The sequence below is a fragment of the Podarcis filfolensis genome, assembly GCF_964270895.1.
Source record: "Podarcis filfolensis genome assembly, chromosome: 3".
NCBI classification, from domain to species: domain Eukaryota; kingdom Metazoa; phylum Chordata; class Lepidosauria; order Squamata; family Lacertidae; genus Podarcis; species Podarcis filfolensis.
In genome coordinates, this window is record NC_139606.1 from 45541652 (window position 1) to 45558154 (window position 16503).

General features: G+C 39.6%; 1 protein-coding gene across 2 annotated transcripts in view; it reads right to left on the bottom strand.

The window, feature by feature from the left end:
• EPHA7 (EPH receptor A7) overlaps positions 1-16503 on the bottom strand; it is a 163374-nt gene that overhangs the window by 86684 nt on the left and 60187 nt on the right. The gene's annotated exons all lie outside the window — the stretch shown is intronic.

Below are 16503 nucleotides of genomic sequence, written 5' to 3' on the forward strand. Positions count from 1 at the left end.
TGCCTCCTACATTACAATTTTCTCTTTCTCCCTTTAAAATGCATAAAGATCTATTTAGCTACAGTAGTCAGTGCCTATTACATAATGCAATAGGAGGAGCAAGCTGTTGTGGACTACTGAGAAGGGGGCAGGCAACGTCCCTTTAAATCAGGTAACTGGTGTTGAGCCACTGGTGTTGACATATCCTGTAGAGAAATGGGAATTCATGCTGGAGAGAAGGCAGGATGGTAAGGTGGTACACACTATCTCACCATCTGCTCCTGATCTTTTTAACTGTCACAGGAATATCAGTGCAGCTCTATCCTGCCTCTGCAAAGGAATTCCTACTTCAGAATGGCAACCCAAAATCAACTTCAGGGGGGGGAAAGTCTGGGTATTGGTGATCTTGTGAACAAATAAAACTTGGCTTTTGTTGTTTGCTGTATGCTGGAAAGGCCACAAAAATATAACCTTTGGAAGCACACACACTGAGCACTTTAACAAACTGGATAATAAACATTTCAGTACAAATTGATGTGTGTCACTGAACTTTATAGTCAATTTGTTCAGTTGCATTGCCACATAGCCAACTGTGTTCAATTACATTTAACACTTCAGCTGTTTTGACTGTTTCACAAAAGGAGATATCAAGACTTCAAAGACCCTTTACACTAACATTACAGTGCCACAATTTATAAGTAAAAGCCCACCCAGAGATGTGTTTCCTGGTTTACTTCTTGGAATTCAACATGAACAACAATAGGATTCAAGATTCTTACCAAACAAGATCACTGTATGAATGAATATTTGTTCACAAAATACAAACTTGAAAGTTACTTAATATTTTCAAAGACTGCACAGGTAAATCTAACAAATGTATATGTGAGTCAGTGCAAGAAGCCATAAAATTTCATTGTTACATTGTGTCTGCACATTTATACTTAAGTTTAGAGGCACCAAATTGGGATTTTCCTTTGCTTTACCATATGCTTAATCTTGCTAGCCTACACAAAGTACATTAGACCAGGAATAAAACAACACACATATATGAAAGTAATTCAGCATTCTCTTCGGGCAGCAGCATCCATATGCACTCGCAAGGCTCTTTAAAAGGTTGAGACAGCTTCTGGGGTGGCAATTTCATGAGGCACGGGTGCTGCCAGAAAGGACATCAGTTTAATTTGCCCACCATGACTTCTCAATGCATACAAGAAATCAGCTTGTGTATTGCTGGATTGCTGCCATACAGATTGCTTACCTCCTATACATGTGAGTCAGTCAAACAACAGCAAAATTACCATGTCACCTTATTGCCGTGAGTTGCTTGATTCGTGTTAATATATGGGATGTCGTTTTGCAATACGAAACAACTGGCTGTATTCTTTCTTTTTCCTGTTCTACTAGTTAATCACCAAATATTGTTAAAATTTGGACAGTAATTATCTTGTGTCGACATGCTATGGATAATTAAGAATTGCTCACTCTGAAGCCATGCTAATTGTTTTTCACAGGTCTCCTTCTCTTGCCCTTGCATCCTCTCCAAAAGAAGAACCCACTGTTTTATACGTACATCTCTGTCACGTAGTTTGTCACAGAACATATATCATCCTTTCTTGCTCATACTGGATTAATTTTGCTGCCTTGCAGCAATTATCTCTCCCTTTGTGGGTGACCTCCTAGAAAATGGAGTGCAGGAGGGCTGGATAATTTTTTATCCTGTGGATTTTACCACTTAATTGATATTTATTTTCTGCTCACAATAGAAGAAAGTGAATTTAAGTCATAACGTAGCATATTGATACAAAGTAGTGACAATGATTTAGCAATTATAACTGACAGCTTTTAAAAAGTTTAGATCTTGATAATGTTCTTTCATTTGCCCTATTACTTGGATCAGTTGGCTAAAGCTGTTAATGATCCTTTTGGATCAATGTCTTTTGCTTGCAGCAATAATTTACTGCACTGGTGGAGTTGTACAGATGTTTTCATAGATGGCTCTGCATCATTCCACCAGACTGCTTGTCTACCTCAAATTTGCTCTCATTCATCACTAACGAAGCAAAAAATAAGATAATCAACATTTACTATGTTAGCATTAAATACGGAACACAGGATACCCAATACTACTGGCAATTTACAGCTACCTCAGCAAATTGCCCATAGGGCTTTTTTTTTAATCTTTAGCGTGAGGGAGTTGTCTTCTGCAGAAATATACTATATTGATATACTTTGTGACTTCATCAATAGGTGATTAATATGGTACACTGCACAGAAATAACCATTTAGAAGTGCAGGCTTCACAGCACTGTCCGATAAAAATACGTGTTTAAAAAGGCCGAGAAACCATACTGAGTATATCTACACTACTTTGATTAGACTCTGCAGAAACTAACACTGTTTTGTGTGATGAAATAGATATGTATTTTGTACGAAGTAATGGAGGCAAAATGAAGGGAGGCAAGGAAAGCATATTCAAGAATGGGCTGAAAGTTGTCTGAGTTGGTGCTTTCCAAACGAAGCTCAAGAAAAAAGCATAATGGATGGGATCTAAAGAACTGTTTTGCTTCCCCCTAGCATCTGGAACCTTGCAAATCAACTTTCTTTAAGGCAGTAGAATCTGTTACCAGAAAGGAAAGATAGCAACAACCATGTGAACTTAGAAGTGCTATGTTGTGCACAAGCCTCTTTGGAACCTGAGTTTTGCATGCTAGTCTTTTAAATAGAGGTGGCCAAAATACCTCCAGGTCAGCCAGCATCTTTAAATACATTATGATGGTACAGGGAACATGTTTTTGCTTCTAATAATTTGATTTGGAACTCAAATTTCTACCATTAAAAATAATCAAATATCAGTGGGATGTCAGTACATATTGCCTTTCAGCATCAAGCTCTCAATCCTATATTTATGGGTTTTTAATTTGGTCTTTAAGAGCAGCTACTTAGGACATTAGATATCATGGAACTTAATTCATTTATTCTTGTAGATTTCATTGCCGAATTGCCTGTCTGCGTATCTAAAAGCAGCTGTGTGCTATTTATCAAACTATACAGGAATAATGCCAAGGATTTTACATAAGGATACAAAAATAGGACAGAGTAGAAATACTATCCTTCACTTGTTTCTTTGGGTTGTGTTATCACAACTACAATGTCATCTTGTTTTTCAATTAGTAAACAGTCATGAGTTAGAGAAGCTTGTCCCCAATAAAATTATCAAATATTTCCATTTTTTGGATTTATTCTCATAAGACATATGTACCAACAGGACCTACCCTATTCCTTTGACTGTAATTTGTCTTAACCTTTTGGATATTGAATTTAAAATGGTTTGTAACCTGCCCTGGGACCTGCTGGTGAATGGTAATAATTTTAATAGTAAAAACAAAAACAAAAACAAAATAACTGTACTTCAACACCATGTCATCTGCTCATGCCAGGCAGACACTTATCTGAACCAAAAGCAGGAGTCACTGCTATATCAACAAGGTGGGCATAGATTGCAAACCAGCAAGAGTTATGCTAACACTGAGCTCTTCCACACTGTGTTACCGCTCTTCCTTCAAGGGCAGCTTCTCAAACTGCTAGCTTAAATGCGGGTTCATTTATTTAAATCAAGATGATTGAAATCATGGTTTTAATCAAGGTGAAAAGAAGCCAATTTAAATAACTGATTTACGTCACACTTCCCGCTGATACTTCTTCAATGGTGACCAAAATATGACCACTAAGCCATGTTAATTTACACTAAACAAAGTATTATTTATACTACCATTTCATTGTTACAATCAAGCCTTGCATATCTTACTCAGACTGTACAGTATGTGTATTTCATGCCTTCCTTTTTTCTGTAGGAGTAACTTCGAAATATCCTTATATAGGATTGCCCATACAAGAAGCAGGCATGAGGGTTTGCAAATAATACCCTCCTATTTACTCAGAAGTAAGTGTACTTGGTTTCAATGGAGCTTTCTTCTGAGTAAGTGGGTACTGGACCCACTTGCAGGAACCTGCACTATTTTTCTTCCATCCCCTCTTTCTAAAGTTGCTCCTCTAAAGTTTGCCCAGCCCCACCCCACAAAAAGTAGCAAACAAAAATGTGATTGACAGATCAAAGCAGGACTATTTTTATCAGGTGACGATGAAATGCCTCTGCTAGGTAAGTGGCTGACATATATTCACATTTGAGAAATGATCGAGTTGGTTATTCATTCACATGGAAAGCCTACTTCATCTTAACAAATCTGGAAGACGGCATGCATTCAGTTTAGAGATTAACTGTAGGGCTAACATAGTCTTGCAAATAAGACCCCATAAATTTGCAGCCTGCAGAAAAACACCAAAACCACTATCCAGCTGAGTGCTGGCAGAGGAGGGACTGTCAGCTTCTTTTCTGCGTTGGAACTATGGAAACAGTGTAATAACTTTCATGTCAATAGTAATAAAAAAGAGGAGATCAGTCAGCTAGAACTGTTCTGTTTGTCTTTCCAGTGTGTGCAACCACAGTCAGCTAAGCTGTTATTTCTAACAGCTTCCAAGCCATTGTTATATCCTCCAGCACCAAACATTGCAATGTGAAAAGTAAGCAATGCTTAGTTGCAAGTACAACAAATCTCCCTAAGGGTTTGTTTACGCAAAGCAAAATACTGACAAATGTTGTTCTATTTACGGAGCATGACTTTGCCAAAGTTAACTGCTTCAAAGTCCCATTTATTCCAATGGAATACATTTAAAATTATTCCATTGGAGTTATTGGGATTTGAAAGTGCTTAACTTTGTTTGGATTATAGCTTGGATTATTTACAAAAATAATGTATCATCATTTAAAAGGAAATGCATTGTTGTTATTTTGAATGAGATAGACCTCCAGTGTCCGATAGATATTACATCACAGAAATTACAAGATGCCATGCCATGGTTTATCTTCACATGCTTAAGAATGGGGTGTGAAAACTCAGTTCCTCGTCCACTTGACCTTGTGCATTATTGTATGATAAATTGAGGAGGATCAATAGTAAGGGAGTCAGTGTTCCATGCAAACAATCCAAATTCTGTGACTATGATAAATTATGCAAATTAAACAACCGCCTGCAAGCTATGTTTTAGCATGACATGAGCAAACAAAAGCTCCTCTTGGCTCATGAATTCCCCTCTCCTCTTGTACAGCCAAGATGAATAGTTTGAAACTTTCACTTCTGGTCAACTATGGTTTGTCATGTCATCTGGATTGACAAAACTGTAGTTAAAGCTGACTATAGTTAATTTTAGAGAAACCAGCATTTGAAATGATTTCAAAGTGTGGCTTATGAAGTTGGCTTGTTTAAAGCTCACCACAATGAATGTCAGCCACAGTTCTAGTTAACTTTTGTACCTTTTACTTCCTGTAACACTGGTAGGTTAACTAATGAGCTCTAAGAGGAATAGAACAAAGCACTGAGCATATGACAAATCTGTATTTAGGAGATGAACTGAGAAGAAGTAGTGACACTTAGGAAATTTTTGCATACCTAGTTACCCGACAGCAACATCCAAATGAGCCAATATGTCTCAGTAAATGGCAAACATTGACTAAAAAGCAGTCGCAGTCCACCCCACCCCAAACCACGATGATTAGAAACCATCATTTTTAAAATACAACAACTAAAATAGAATTCTGAATTCCCAAGTTATAGATTAAAACCTATGGTCATGCTTACTTCTGTTTCACTAGTTAAGAGTCATTTATATTTTAAAGGTTTAATGGGTGTGTGTCAATGTAGAAAGCAAGAAATAGGCTTTTTTCAGGGAGCTGAAAGTGGGCTAAAAGCCATTTCCCCTTCATAGTGTGTCTAGCTACACCCCCCCCATACCAACAGTACAATGCCACTTTTGTTTAGAAAATACAGCAATCTAGCTTGTTGCATCTTAAGATGTTAAAATGATAGTTGCTATAGCCACTTGAATGGCTAGGCTTCTTATTTTTCACCTGATCCATGTTTCATGCAAACAAGACAGCCATTGTATCTAGATTTTATTCAGGCATAAAACCAATTACTAAATCCTGTCAGATACTTGACATATTAATCTGAGGCAGGGGGCAATTAAGTTTATTTGGGTTACACCAGTGTAAAACAGTCAATGAATCATTTTTATAAAATGGTTACAGAATAGACTCAAAGAACATTGTACTTCAGAGCAGAAATACTTTTAACTTAGTCCTAATATTTTTAAATGTCTAAATGGTTAATAGCATGAGAAAAATAGAACGGTTGTGGTCAAGTAATTATACAGTAATGAGATTATTTGCATGTGAAACTTAAGATATTTACATCCAATGTAGAGACAAATAAACTGCCCTTCACCTTTGAAGAACATCAGCTTAATATGTGCAAATTCAGAAGTTGAAAGGAAAGAACAACACTGAATCATAATCTGAAATAACATTTTAATAAATTGTTGTTATTTTGTTGTTATATTAAAAATGTTGCTTAGTAACTTGAAAGACTGCCCTACTATTAGCTGAGTTACAGAACAAGTATAAGATTATGCAGGATGCAGAGAAAGTAGCCACTAAAGAGATTTCCCTGCTACCCCATCCTCAGGGATGAATCAATGAGGCTGGATGAAGACTTGAGACAGACAAATGGAAGTACTTTTCCACACACCACATAATTATACTGTTGAATTCACTACCACAAGATGTAGTGGTGCCCACCAACTTGGCTAGCTTCAAAAGAAGATGCAGTCATATGACTGTGTTCTACTCTCCACTGCTGGAGGTAATATGCCCCCGAGTATGAGGTGCAGGGATTTTAAGTGGAAATCGTGCTGTTGTGCTCAGGTCCTGCTTGCAAGATTCTCATAAGTCACATTGAGAACAAGATACTGGACTAGATGTGCCCTTGGACTGATCCAGCAGGGCACTTCGGATGTGAAAAGACCACTTGTGACTCCTGCAAGAGCTGGTTTCTCCTTCTCTGTCTGGCTCATTTCCACCTGGCAGGGAAGAAGGGAGGTAACTTGATATTGTTGCTGGGGTCAACGTTTAGTTATGTATAGTTATGGATATGATGTACAGCTTTTTGGATCCCTTCCAGTCGGGATTCAGGCCTCATCATGGGACTGAAACTGCCTTGGTCGCACTGGTTGAGATCTCCGGCGGGCTAGGGACAAAGGTGAGAGCTGTTTCCTAGTTCTGCTGGATCTCTCAGCGGCATTTGATACCATCGACCATGACATCCTTCTGGACCGTCTTGAGGGGCTGGGAGCTGGGGGCACTGTCATACAGTGGTTCCGCTCCTTCCTCCTGGGCCGTGTTCAGAAAGTGGTGGGGGGGGGATGAGTGTTCAGACCCCTGGGCTCTCACTTGTGGGGTGCCTCAGGGTTCTGTCCTCTCCCCCATGCTTTTCAACATTTACGTGCAGCCACTGGGAGAGATAATCAGGAGGTTTGGGCTGGGTGTTCATCAGTATGCGGATGATACCCAGCTCTACCTCTCTCTTAAATCAGAACCAGTGAAGGCGGTGAAGGTCCTGTGTGAGTGTCTGCAGGCGGTTGGAGGATGGATGGCGGCTAACAGATTGAGGTTGAATCCTGACAAGACAGAAGTACTGTTTTTGGGGGACAGGAGGCGGGCAGGTGTGGAGGATTCCCTGGTCCTGAATGGGGTAACTGTGCCCCTGAAGGACCAGGTGCGCAGCCTGGGAGTCATTTTGGACTCACAGCTGTCCATGGAGGCACAGATCAAATCTGTGTCCAGGGCAGCTGTTTACCAGCTCCATCTGGTACGTAGGCTGAGACCCTATCTGCCTGCGGACTGTCTTGCCAGAGTGGTGCATGCTCTGGTTATCTCCTGCTTGGACTACTGCAATGCACTCTATGTGGGGCTACCTTTGAAGGTGACTCGGAAACTACAACTAATCCAGAATGCGGCAGCTAGACTGGTGACTGGGGGCGGCCGCCGAGACCATATAACACCGGTCTTGAAAGACCTACATTGGCTCCCAGTACGTTTCCGAGCACAATTCAAAGTGTTGGTGCTGACCTTTAAAGCCCTAAACGTCCTCGGTCCAGTATACCTGAAGGAGCGTCTCCACCCCCATCATTCTGCCCGGACGCTGAGGTCCAGCGCCGAGGGCCTTCTGGCGGTTCCCTCATTGCGAGAAGCAAAGCTACAGGGAACCAGCAGAGGGCCTTCTCGGTAGTGGAGCCCGCCCTGTGGAACGCCCTTCCAGCAGATGTCAAAGCGATAAACAACTACCTGACATTCAGAAGACATCTTAAGGCAGCCCTGTTCAGGGAAGTTTTTAACGTGTGATATTTTACTGTATTTTTGGTTTCTATGGAAGCCGCCCAGAGTGGCTGGGGAGGCCCAGCCAGATGGGCGGGGTATAAATAATAAATTATTATTATTATTATTATTATTATTATTATTATTATTATTATTATTTTGTGCTATTTGGATGGTGCTTCTGCAAGTTGCTTAATCTTTTGCCTGGACTATTTGTTCAAATAGTGTGTTTTGTCATTGTTCGTGAATTATCTTGAAATGTATCTTATTTCTGGTGTTGCTGTGAGTGGCTTCAAGCATTGTTTCCCATGGAAAAGCAGCATACAAATAAACTGATGGTTATTATGAACACTCCATTTCAGAGGTACAGTCATCTGTTCAGTGGTTGCATATAATGTATGCAGCAAAAGCAGAGACGGTGAGACGTCACTGCTGGATGCAAGTTCCCCTCTACCTACAGTGTTTGCAGACATGTGATGTCAACCATTGACCTTGTTATATCACTGTGACCAATCATGAATATGCATATTAAGAGCTCAGCTCAAATCAGGCCAAAGGCTTATGAGTCTAGGATTCTGTTCTTATAGTAGCCAGACAGACACTTATGAGAATCCTACAAGCAGAACATGAGAACAACAGCACCTTCCAGTCCAGCTTGTTGGTTTTTGGTTGCCAACCAACCAATTGCCGGTTTCCTGTCATTGGGTATTTAAGAACACTGAGTATACAAACCTAGCCTAAATTTTTAGAAGCAAGGTGCGACGTTTCTCTTGGGTGGGCTTAAAGTAACAAATAAATAATATTTATAATTTGTGCTCCTGGATGCAGTCTTTCAAATTCTGGAGAAAAGATTCCTAATAAATGAGCAATATTGGTGTGACCTTTTGCTGAAACCCTTGCATGTTACATCCCAATTTCAACTTTAATTATATCACAACACAAAATAATATCATGAAGCCTGAGCCCTGCTGTGTCAATTATCTTGTTACATACACCTCCTTCCATATTATTCCAATATGACAAATAATTTGATCTTAATCATCTGCCACCTGCCCGCCAATTCCCAGCTGATTTGGCATCTCTTTTCCCTTTTTGACATTTTTTCTCCTCGGGGGTAAGACAGAACAAAAGAGGAGTAATGAGTTGTACATATTCTATGGCCCCTCCCACTTCTTTTCTCAATTAAGTTGGTGTTATCTTTACATAATGATTTGCATTTTGTGAATGCAGCCTCCAAGAGTGAATGCACTAGAACAAAAAGCTGAAAAAATAATTTTTTGGGGGGCGGGGGACAACTTTGTTGCATGGTGAGTGCTAGGTTATTGAATGTGTCCACCTAATGTGATGGAACAGCAGCAAGTGCATAGATCACAAGCATTCTCACATCTATACTATACTATTCCTAAGGTAAAGGAACCCCTAACCGTTAAGTCCAGTAGCGGACGACTCTGGGGTTGCAGCACTCATCTTGCTTTATTGGCCGAGGGAGCTGGCGTACAGCTTCCGGGTTATGTGGGGAGCATGACCAAGATGCTTCTGGCGAACCAGAGCAGTGTACAGAAACGCCGTTTACCTTCCCACCGGAGCGGTACCTATTTATCTACTTGCACTTTTGGGCATGCTTTCAAACTGCTAGGTTGGCAGAAGCAGGGACCGAGCAACGGGAGCTCACCCCGTCGCGGGGATTCGAACCTCCGACCTTCTGATCGGCAAGCCCTAGGTGCCACCCGCATCCCTTATTCCTATACACTCACAAATCTGACTACATAAAATAACCATTTTTGCATGAATCATAGCCACAAATAAGAACTACATGAATTCCAGTTTACGCAGCTATAAAGGTTAAACATTTTCTTCGCTCCATAGTAAACTTTTTTTTTTCAAATAAAGGAACAGAAGCAAGACTCTTTCTGTTGTGTTCCAAGCCTTTTTTTATACTCAATTATAGTTATCAATCATTTTCCTAAAATATTTCCTGTTCTCTGAACTGTAGAGGCTACCAATTATAGGACAAAACTGCTTTGTGTTACACAATAAAACAATTTTTATTCTTTGGGTCTTAATAATGTTTTTTAAAGGGAAAAAATATTGTATTTTTTTAAGAAAAAAACTGTGATAGAATGCATTTATATAACAAAATGCTTAGTAGAAACGCTCAGTATTTGATAATACAGGTGGGAAAAATGGGAAATGAGAAAAAATGTAGAAATAAAAAACGATTATAATTTTCTAAGGGTCTGTTCCCTGCACAAAAAAAAGGTTGTTCTCACAAACACTGGGCTGAGCGAAAATCTTTAAAAACCCTAATTCATGAGAACAAATGAGTGGCAAAGAATGAACAATTGCCATCCATTCACACTGTTTAAAGTATGGCTTGCCTTTCATACAGACCACCTTGGCCATGGGCAGAATGGAAGATGCAAAATGCAGACAAACAACAGCTCTTCCGCTGAGACCACCCTTGCTCACCTGTGGCTGTGAACAAGCTGTCATACTATTCCTGTAAAGAACAATTGAAGTACATTTCTCTTCCTCCACCCCCCCCCCCGCCTCCCAAAAATATTCTGGCTTGTTAAGGGTTGTTGTGAATTATAACACTGTTTGTAAACAAAATTCTTTTACAGGGGAAGATGTGCTTCAAATGTGCTTTAAAGGTATAGCATTTTGCCTAGCTTTTATTTTGTGGAACAAGACCCAAGAAGAAATATGGTAGGTAACTTGCATATTCTGTGCTATTGTGTCTGCAGTTTTGCAGTATATGAAGCCTAGGCTATTTCGCCTCTCCCACCAAGCCCTACATTGTTACTTCTATCTATTTCCTGTAATGTATGAAAAGAAAGTTTCCTGTGGCACAATAATTAAGCTAAACAAGTAGTAAAATAAATAAATTCCCAACCCCTATCAAATCTAATTCTTATTTAATATACCATGCTGTCTCCAGATATCAAGGTACACGCCAAGGAACTGCTGCATAATGCAGTCCTTTTGATTAGCTTAATTTGTTGAGAACTCAAATACTTTTCACCATATGGCAGTCTAAGGCATTGACAGCATGGATTTATATAAGCCATTGAGTGCTGTCCATCTATTCGCCAACCATTTAATTAAAGTGGTGGCAATTTACAGAGAAAGAAAAAAAGGACTCAATTCAGTCATCAAGCTACACCATGTTTCAGTAAGCTTAACTATGGCTTAATGTGATGTTTCAATTGACAAACTATGGTTTGTTACCACTATCAAACCAGAATGAGAAGCTGGAGGGGGGAGGGAAGCATAGTTGAAAAGCTCAAGTTTCTTCTATCTCTGTTATAGCATGATATCTGAATAAAAAACACAATGGTTGTAGTTGTGACCAGAGAACCTGGATCTAGACACCGGAATTCTCAGCAAATAGAAAATGAAAGCAAATAAGCAGCTCTAAACTACACTGTAAGCTCTAACGTTTGAGTTATGTTCAGTGCAAATGATGACTACAAAACAAAATGTGTCATCTTTTACTGCAATCCTATGCACACTTGCCTGGAGTATGCATCACTGAACATAGTGGGACTTCTTTCTGAGTAACAGTGCATAGGATTGTGCTGTTGATGCCATCTCCATATTAATAATTTCAACTCAAAAATAAATATCCAGGCTTTATTGGATTAAGCGAATTATTTGGATATGTTCCAATGAGCAGTAGCCTTTGTCATCTTGATGGAGGACATATCTCAGGAACTAACTATACAGAGGGAGTATATCCCTGTTGGTTAAGCATTTGTTAGTTCTCTCAGTGACAGGGTGTGATTACGGCAATGTGCTGGTCTGGAAGCAGCAGCTAGTTCTGAACGCAGTAGCTAGCTTGCTTGTGGGGGCAAACTACAGGCAGCACATAGCACCTTGCTTATTGGATTTTCACTGGTTACTGATCTGCTACTGGGCCAAATTCAAGGTGTTCATATAAACATACAAGGCACTATAAAACTCAGGATTATGCTATATGAGAGACCACCAAATCACTTACACACTCAGTGAATTGTTGTAGTCTGTGGGAGAGTTTCTCAGAGCTTAGCTTTTAGTGTGGCTGCCCCTGCTATGTGGAACAGCGTTCCTATGAAGATATAGCAGCAGCCCACCAACCACAACTTCCCAGAAACAATTTAAGATATTTTTGTTCTGGCAGGATTTCTCAGTTGGATAAATGGGTCTTAACCATGAGTGCCTACTTTTTTTTAGGATTTTAGTCTTGCTTTAAATGTATTTGCTGTTTATGTGTTTTTGGTTGTTTTTAATTACCTTATGTGTACACCACCTTGAGGCAGTTGTTCAGAATCTGATTAATAAATCGATGATGACAATAATAATAATTTGATACCATCAACTTCTGGGGCTTTTCACCAGTATGGGATTTGACAACTCTGTCGCTCAGAAAGTAGAGGACCATTGCTTGGTCTCTTACCTATGGGTTTCCTCAGGGCTCTATTTTATCCCCTAACACTTTAAAGATCTGCATGAAGTCACTGGGGCAGGTCATCCAGTGTTTTGGGATTGAGCCACATCATTATGTCAATGCTACCCAGCTCTGTCTTTTTCAGTTGACACCAAAAGGACTGTTGGACTACTGAAATGTAACTTAGAGGCTGTGATGGGTTGGGTGGGCCTAACAAGCTGAGGCTTAACAGATAAGGAAGAGGTGCTGCTTGTCAGACATCCTAATCTGGGACTGGAGGTACAGTCTGATTAGGTTCACAATGTGGGGGTTTCTTTTAGGCCCAGCATTGCTCCTGGAAGGTTCCATGGCTGTTGTGGTCAGTTCCAACTTTGCCCAGCTTAGAGGAGGACAGATGTGCCTCTTCCTGGAAAAAGCGGATCTGTACATAGTGAGCTATCCCTTAATCACTTTCCACTTAAAAATGTACACTGCAACGGCCTGAAGAATATTTGGAAACTGAACCTTGTGCAAAATGTCACGGCCAATTTTCTTTGTTCTGCGTGCTTTGCTGACACTACTATATTGCACCAGTCTTATACAAATTGCACTGGCTTCCAATTTGTTTCTGGGTACAATTCAAATTTCTGGTTCTTACCTATAAAGCTTTAAACACTACAGAGCCAGGGTATTTGAAAAGCTGTGTCTTCCTTTATGAACCTGCCCGTAGTTTAAGAAAGTTTCTGCTGTATATCCTCACCAAAGGAGGTAACATGGATGGAAACATGGGACAAGGCCTTTTCTTTAGTGGAATGAACACCCTTCCTGCGAACATCAAACTTGCTTCATCTTTATTTAGCTTTAGCGGGTAAGTGAAACCCTTTTTTCCATTCTGCAAGGCTTTTGCCCAATTTTAAATGTGATTAATCACTTTCTGTTTTAAAATGTGTTTTCTCCTCTTGTTCTTAATTGGTTTGTCATGATACTGTTTTAAAGTTCTTATGTTAAAGTTTTTCAATTGTAAGTCATTTTGGATGACATTTTGGGACCAACAGGCAACTTAAGAATAATTTTATAAAAGTGAATATTGAGATATTGGACAATTTGTAGCGCTCTGTAGAAACTTTAATTACAGGAAGGAGATTTAGAAAGCATATTCAGTATCATAACCAATTTCTTTCTTTTATGTGAAATCATTTTCTTACCAACAAAAATCATCACTTCTTTTCTGTAGATCAAGGCTTATTCATAATCCTTGGAAAAGGAATTGGAGCATTAAATGCTCTACACATTTTAGAAGATTTATAAACTTAGAGGCTAGCATTAGCCACAGCCATACTGGTGGAAGAATGGAAAAGAAAAAGGCTGTTTGAAGCTGATCTTTAGCAGTTTTGTTTGCCAAGACACTAGTGGGTTCTTTCACATCACAGATGTGGCTGAGCCTGGCAGTTCCATAAGGAAAGGGTTTTTGCAAATATACACAACTATTCTGGGTCCTGCATTTGATTCTGTGAAAGTCATTAAACAAATTAATACTTGAAGCTTAGCCTTCTTTTTTTACACAATAACACTACTCTCTGAAGCATGTTAATGGATTAAAATATGTGTAAACTGTTGTCGAATAACAACAATAATATTTCTTCCTGTCTTTTCAGTAGGTGAAGGCATACACTGAGTTTAATGGAACTTGATCCTAGGTAACTGTGTAAATTCACAGTAAGATAGGGGAGTTTGAACCTTTCATGTTTCCTTCTGAAAGCTGTACTTTTCCATGCCTTGTGCCTCACCCAGTAATTGTTACTTGGTCCAGCAAATCCAGAGACTGTCTAGCTGCATCTCTGGATTAAATAATGCTATGAGGATTACATTCCCCATAGCAGTCAGCAGGATGCCATAGCAGAATAGGACAGCAACATGCTTTAGACACCCCTAAGGCACTGCAATGCACAGACAGTCCTGCTCTCAGCCCAAGTCAGAGCTCTCCTCTCCATACCAACAAACTGAGAAATCATGTTTTAAGAAACAGGAAAAGCACTGCAAGGAGCTTTCAGAACCTCCCACCTCCCACAATCCGAATCTATAAGCTTCAGGCATGATACATGCTGCTCCTCATTTGGATGGATGATGCCCTGATATTAAAAAGAAAAACAAGGAAAAGCATACTTAAAACTATTTATAAAATTAATTTAGTTGAAATTGAAGAAAATGACCAAGAACCCTAGGAGGTGTCTGGAAGAGGAGGCATGAAAAATTAGTATCTCCAAATTGTTGACAATTCCATGAAATAAGATTACTGCTGCCACGTGAATTGTCCCTTTACAAAATACTGTCCTGTGCTCTTAAATGAGAAAAATAACATAAATATAATGAATACGTGGATGGAAAATGTTTTTTTAGCATAATAAATATTTTCACTAAAATATTTTAACTAAAATACTCATTGCAATTATCTATAGAATGTGATATAAAAATATAAAAAGTATTGAAAACACGGACAAAATCCATGTCCTATTCATGTGTCCTTAGGGTGGAGAGGCCCAGATGTGTCTATATCTGGATCACTTAATACTTACAATATCTGGCATGCTGAAAGTCACATGCACCTGAGCAAGGGGTGAGGAAGAAAGGGATGGAATGAAGAGAGCCAAGCAGAACCCAATGCAGATACTTGTCCTGCTCATGCAGTAGGAAGTATACTGGGCCTGTTGTCCATGTGCCTTAGCCATGTGTATTCAAGAAGCAACTTTTAGACATTCACTAATTTCCCTGCTCCAGAGTTATTCATCTGAACCCCAGAATATTGAAAATACTTATTTTTTATTATTAAAAGGTAAAGGTACCCCTGCCCGAAGGCCAGTCGTGTCCGACTCTAGGGTTGTGCGCTCATCTCACTCTAGAGGCCAGGAGCCGGCACCGTCCGAGGACACTTCCGGGTCACGTGGCCAGTGTGACAACGCTGTTCTGGCGAGCCTGCACCAGCGCAGCTCACGGAAACGCCGTTTAGCTTCCCGCTATAAATCGGTACCTATTTATCTACTTGCACTTAAGGGTGCTTTCGAACTGCTAGGTGGGCAGGAGCTGGGACCGAACGACGGGAGCTCACCCCACCGCAGGGATTCGAACCGCCGACCATATGATTGGCAAGTCCTAGACACTGCAGTTTTACCCACAGCGCCACCCGCATCCCTTAATTTATTATTATTATTTTTGCTTAAAACTCAGCTGGCCTGTTGCCGTTAGTCTACCCCTATTTCTACCATCAACACAAGGCAAAATGCAGCACAGACCTGCTAGAACATCATTTTTATCAACAAGCAATTCATCATTTTACATTCCTGAATAGGAGACTTCCTATTTTGACATGCAAAGATCACTAAAACACATTTTGCCCCTTGGGTGATATGCTAGTTTGATTTTATTATTCCTGACATTTCACCTGTCAGATTATCATAAATATAAGAAACAAAGAATAATTGTCACATTCTCACTGGATCTCATCATCAAATATCTGGAAGTATTAAGCTGGAAGGATAATCTTGGGGGAAGGATGTGAATACCAAAGGCATTATCCTTAACTCAGATTCCGGCAGAGGATTTAAACTGTTTCAGAATGAAATATAAACAGGTTGGAACTTCCCTTTTAAGAGTTTGAAAATACTAGGGTATTGCTACAAAGAAGCCAATGCACACACAGAAACCCATTTTATCAATACAAATGATTTTTTATGTTTCTTATTGCATTAAGAAAGTAAGTTAAATTTATTAGGCACTAACAAACCAACATGCTGAACCAACAAACCACCCACTGAAGAAAGTTTAAACACATCCTTAATGCATTCATTGAAATCAA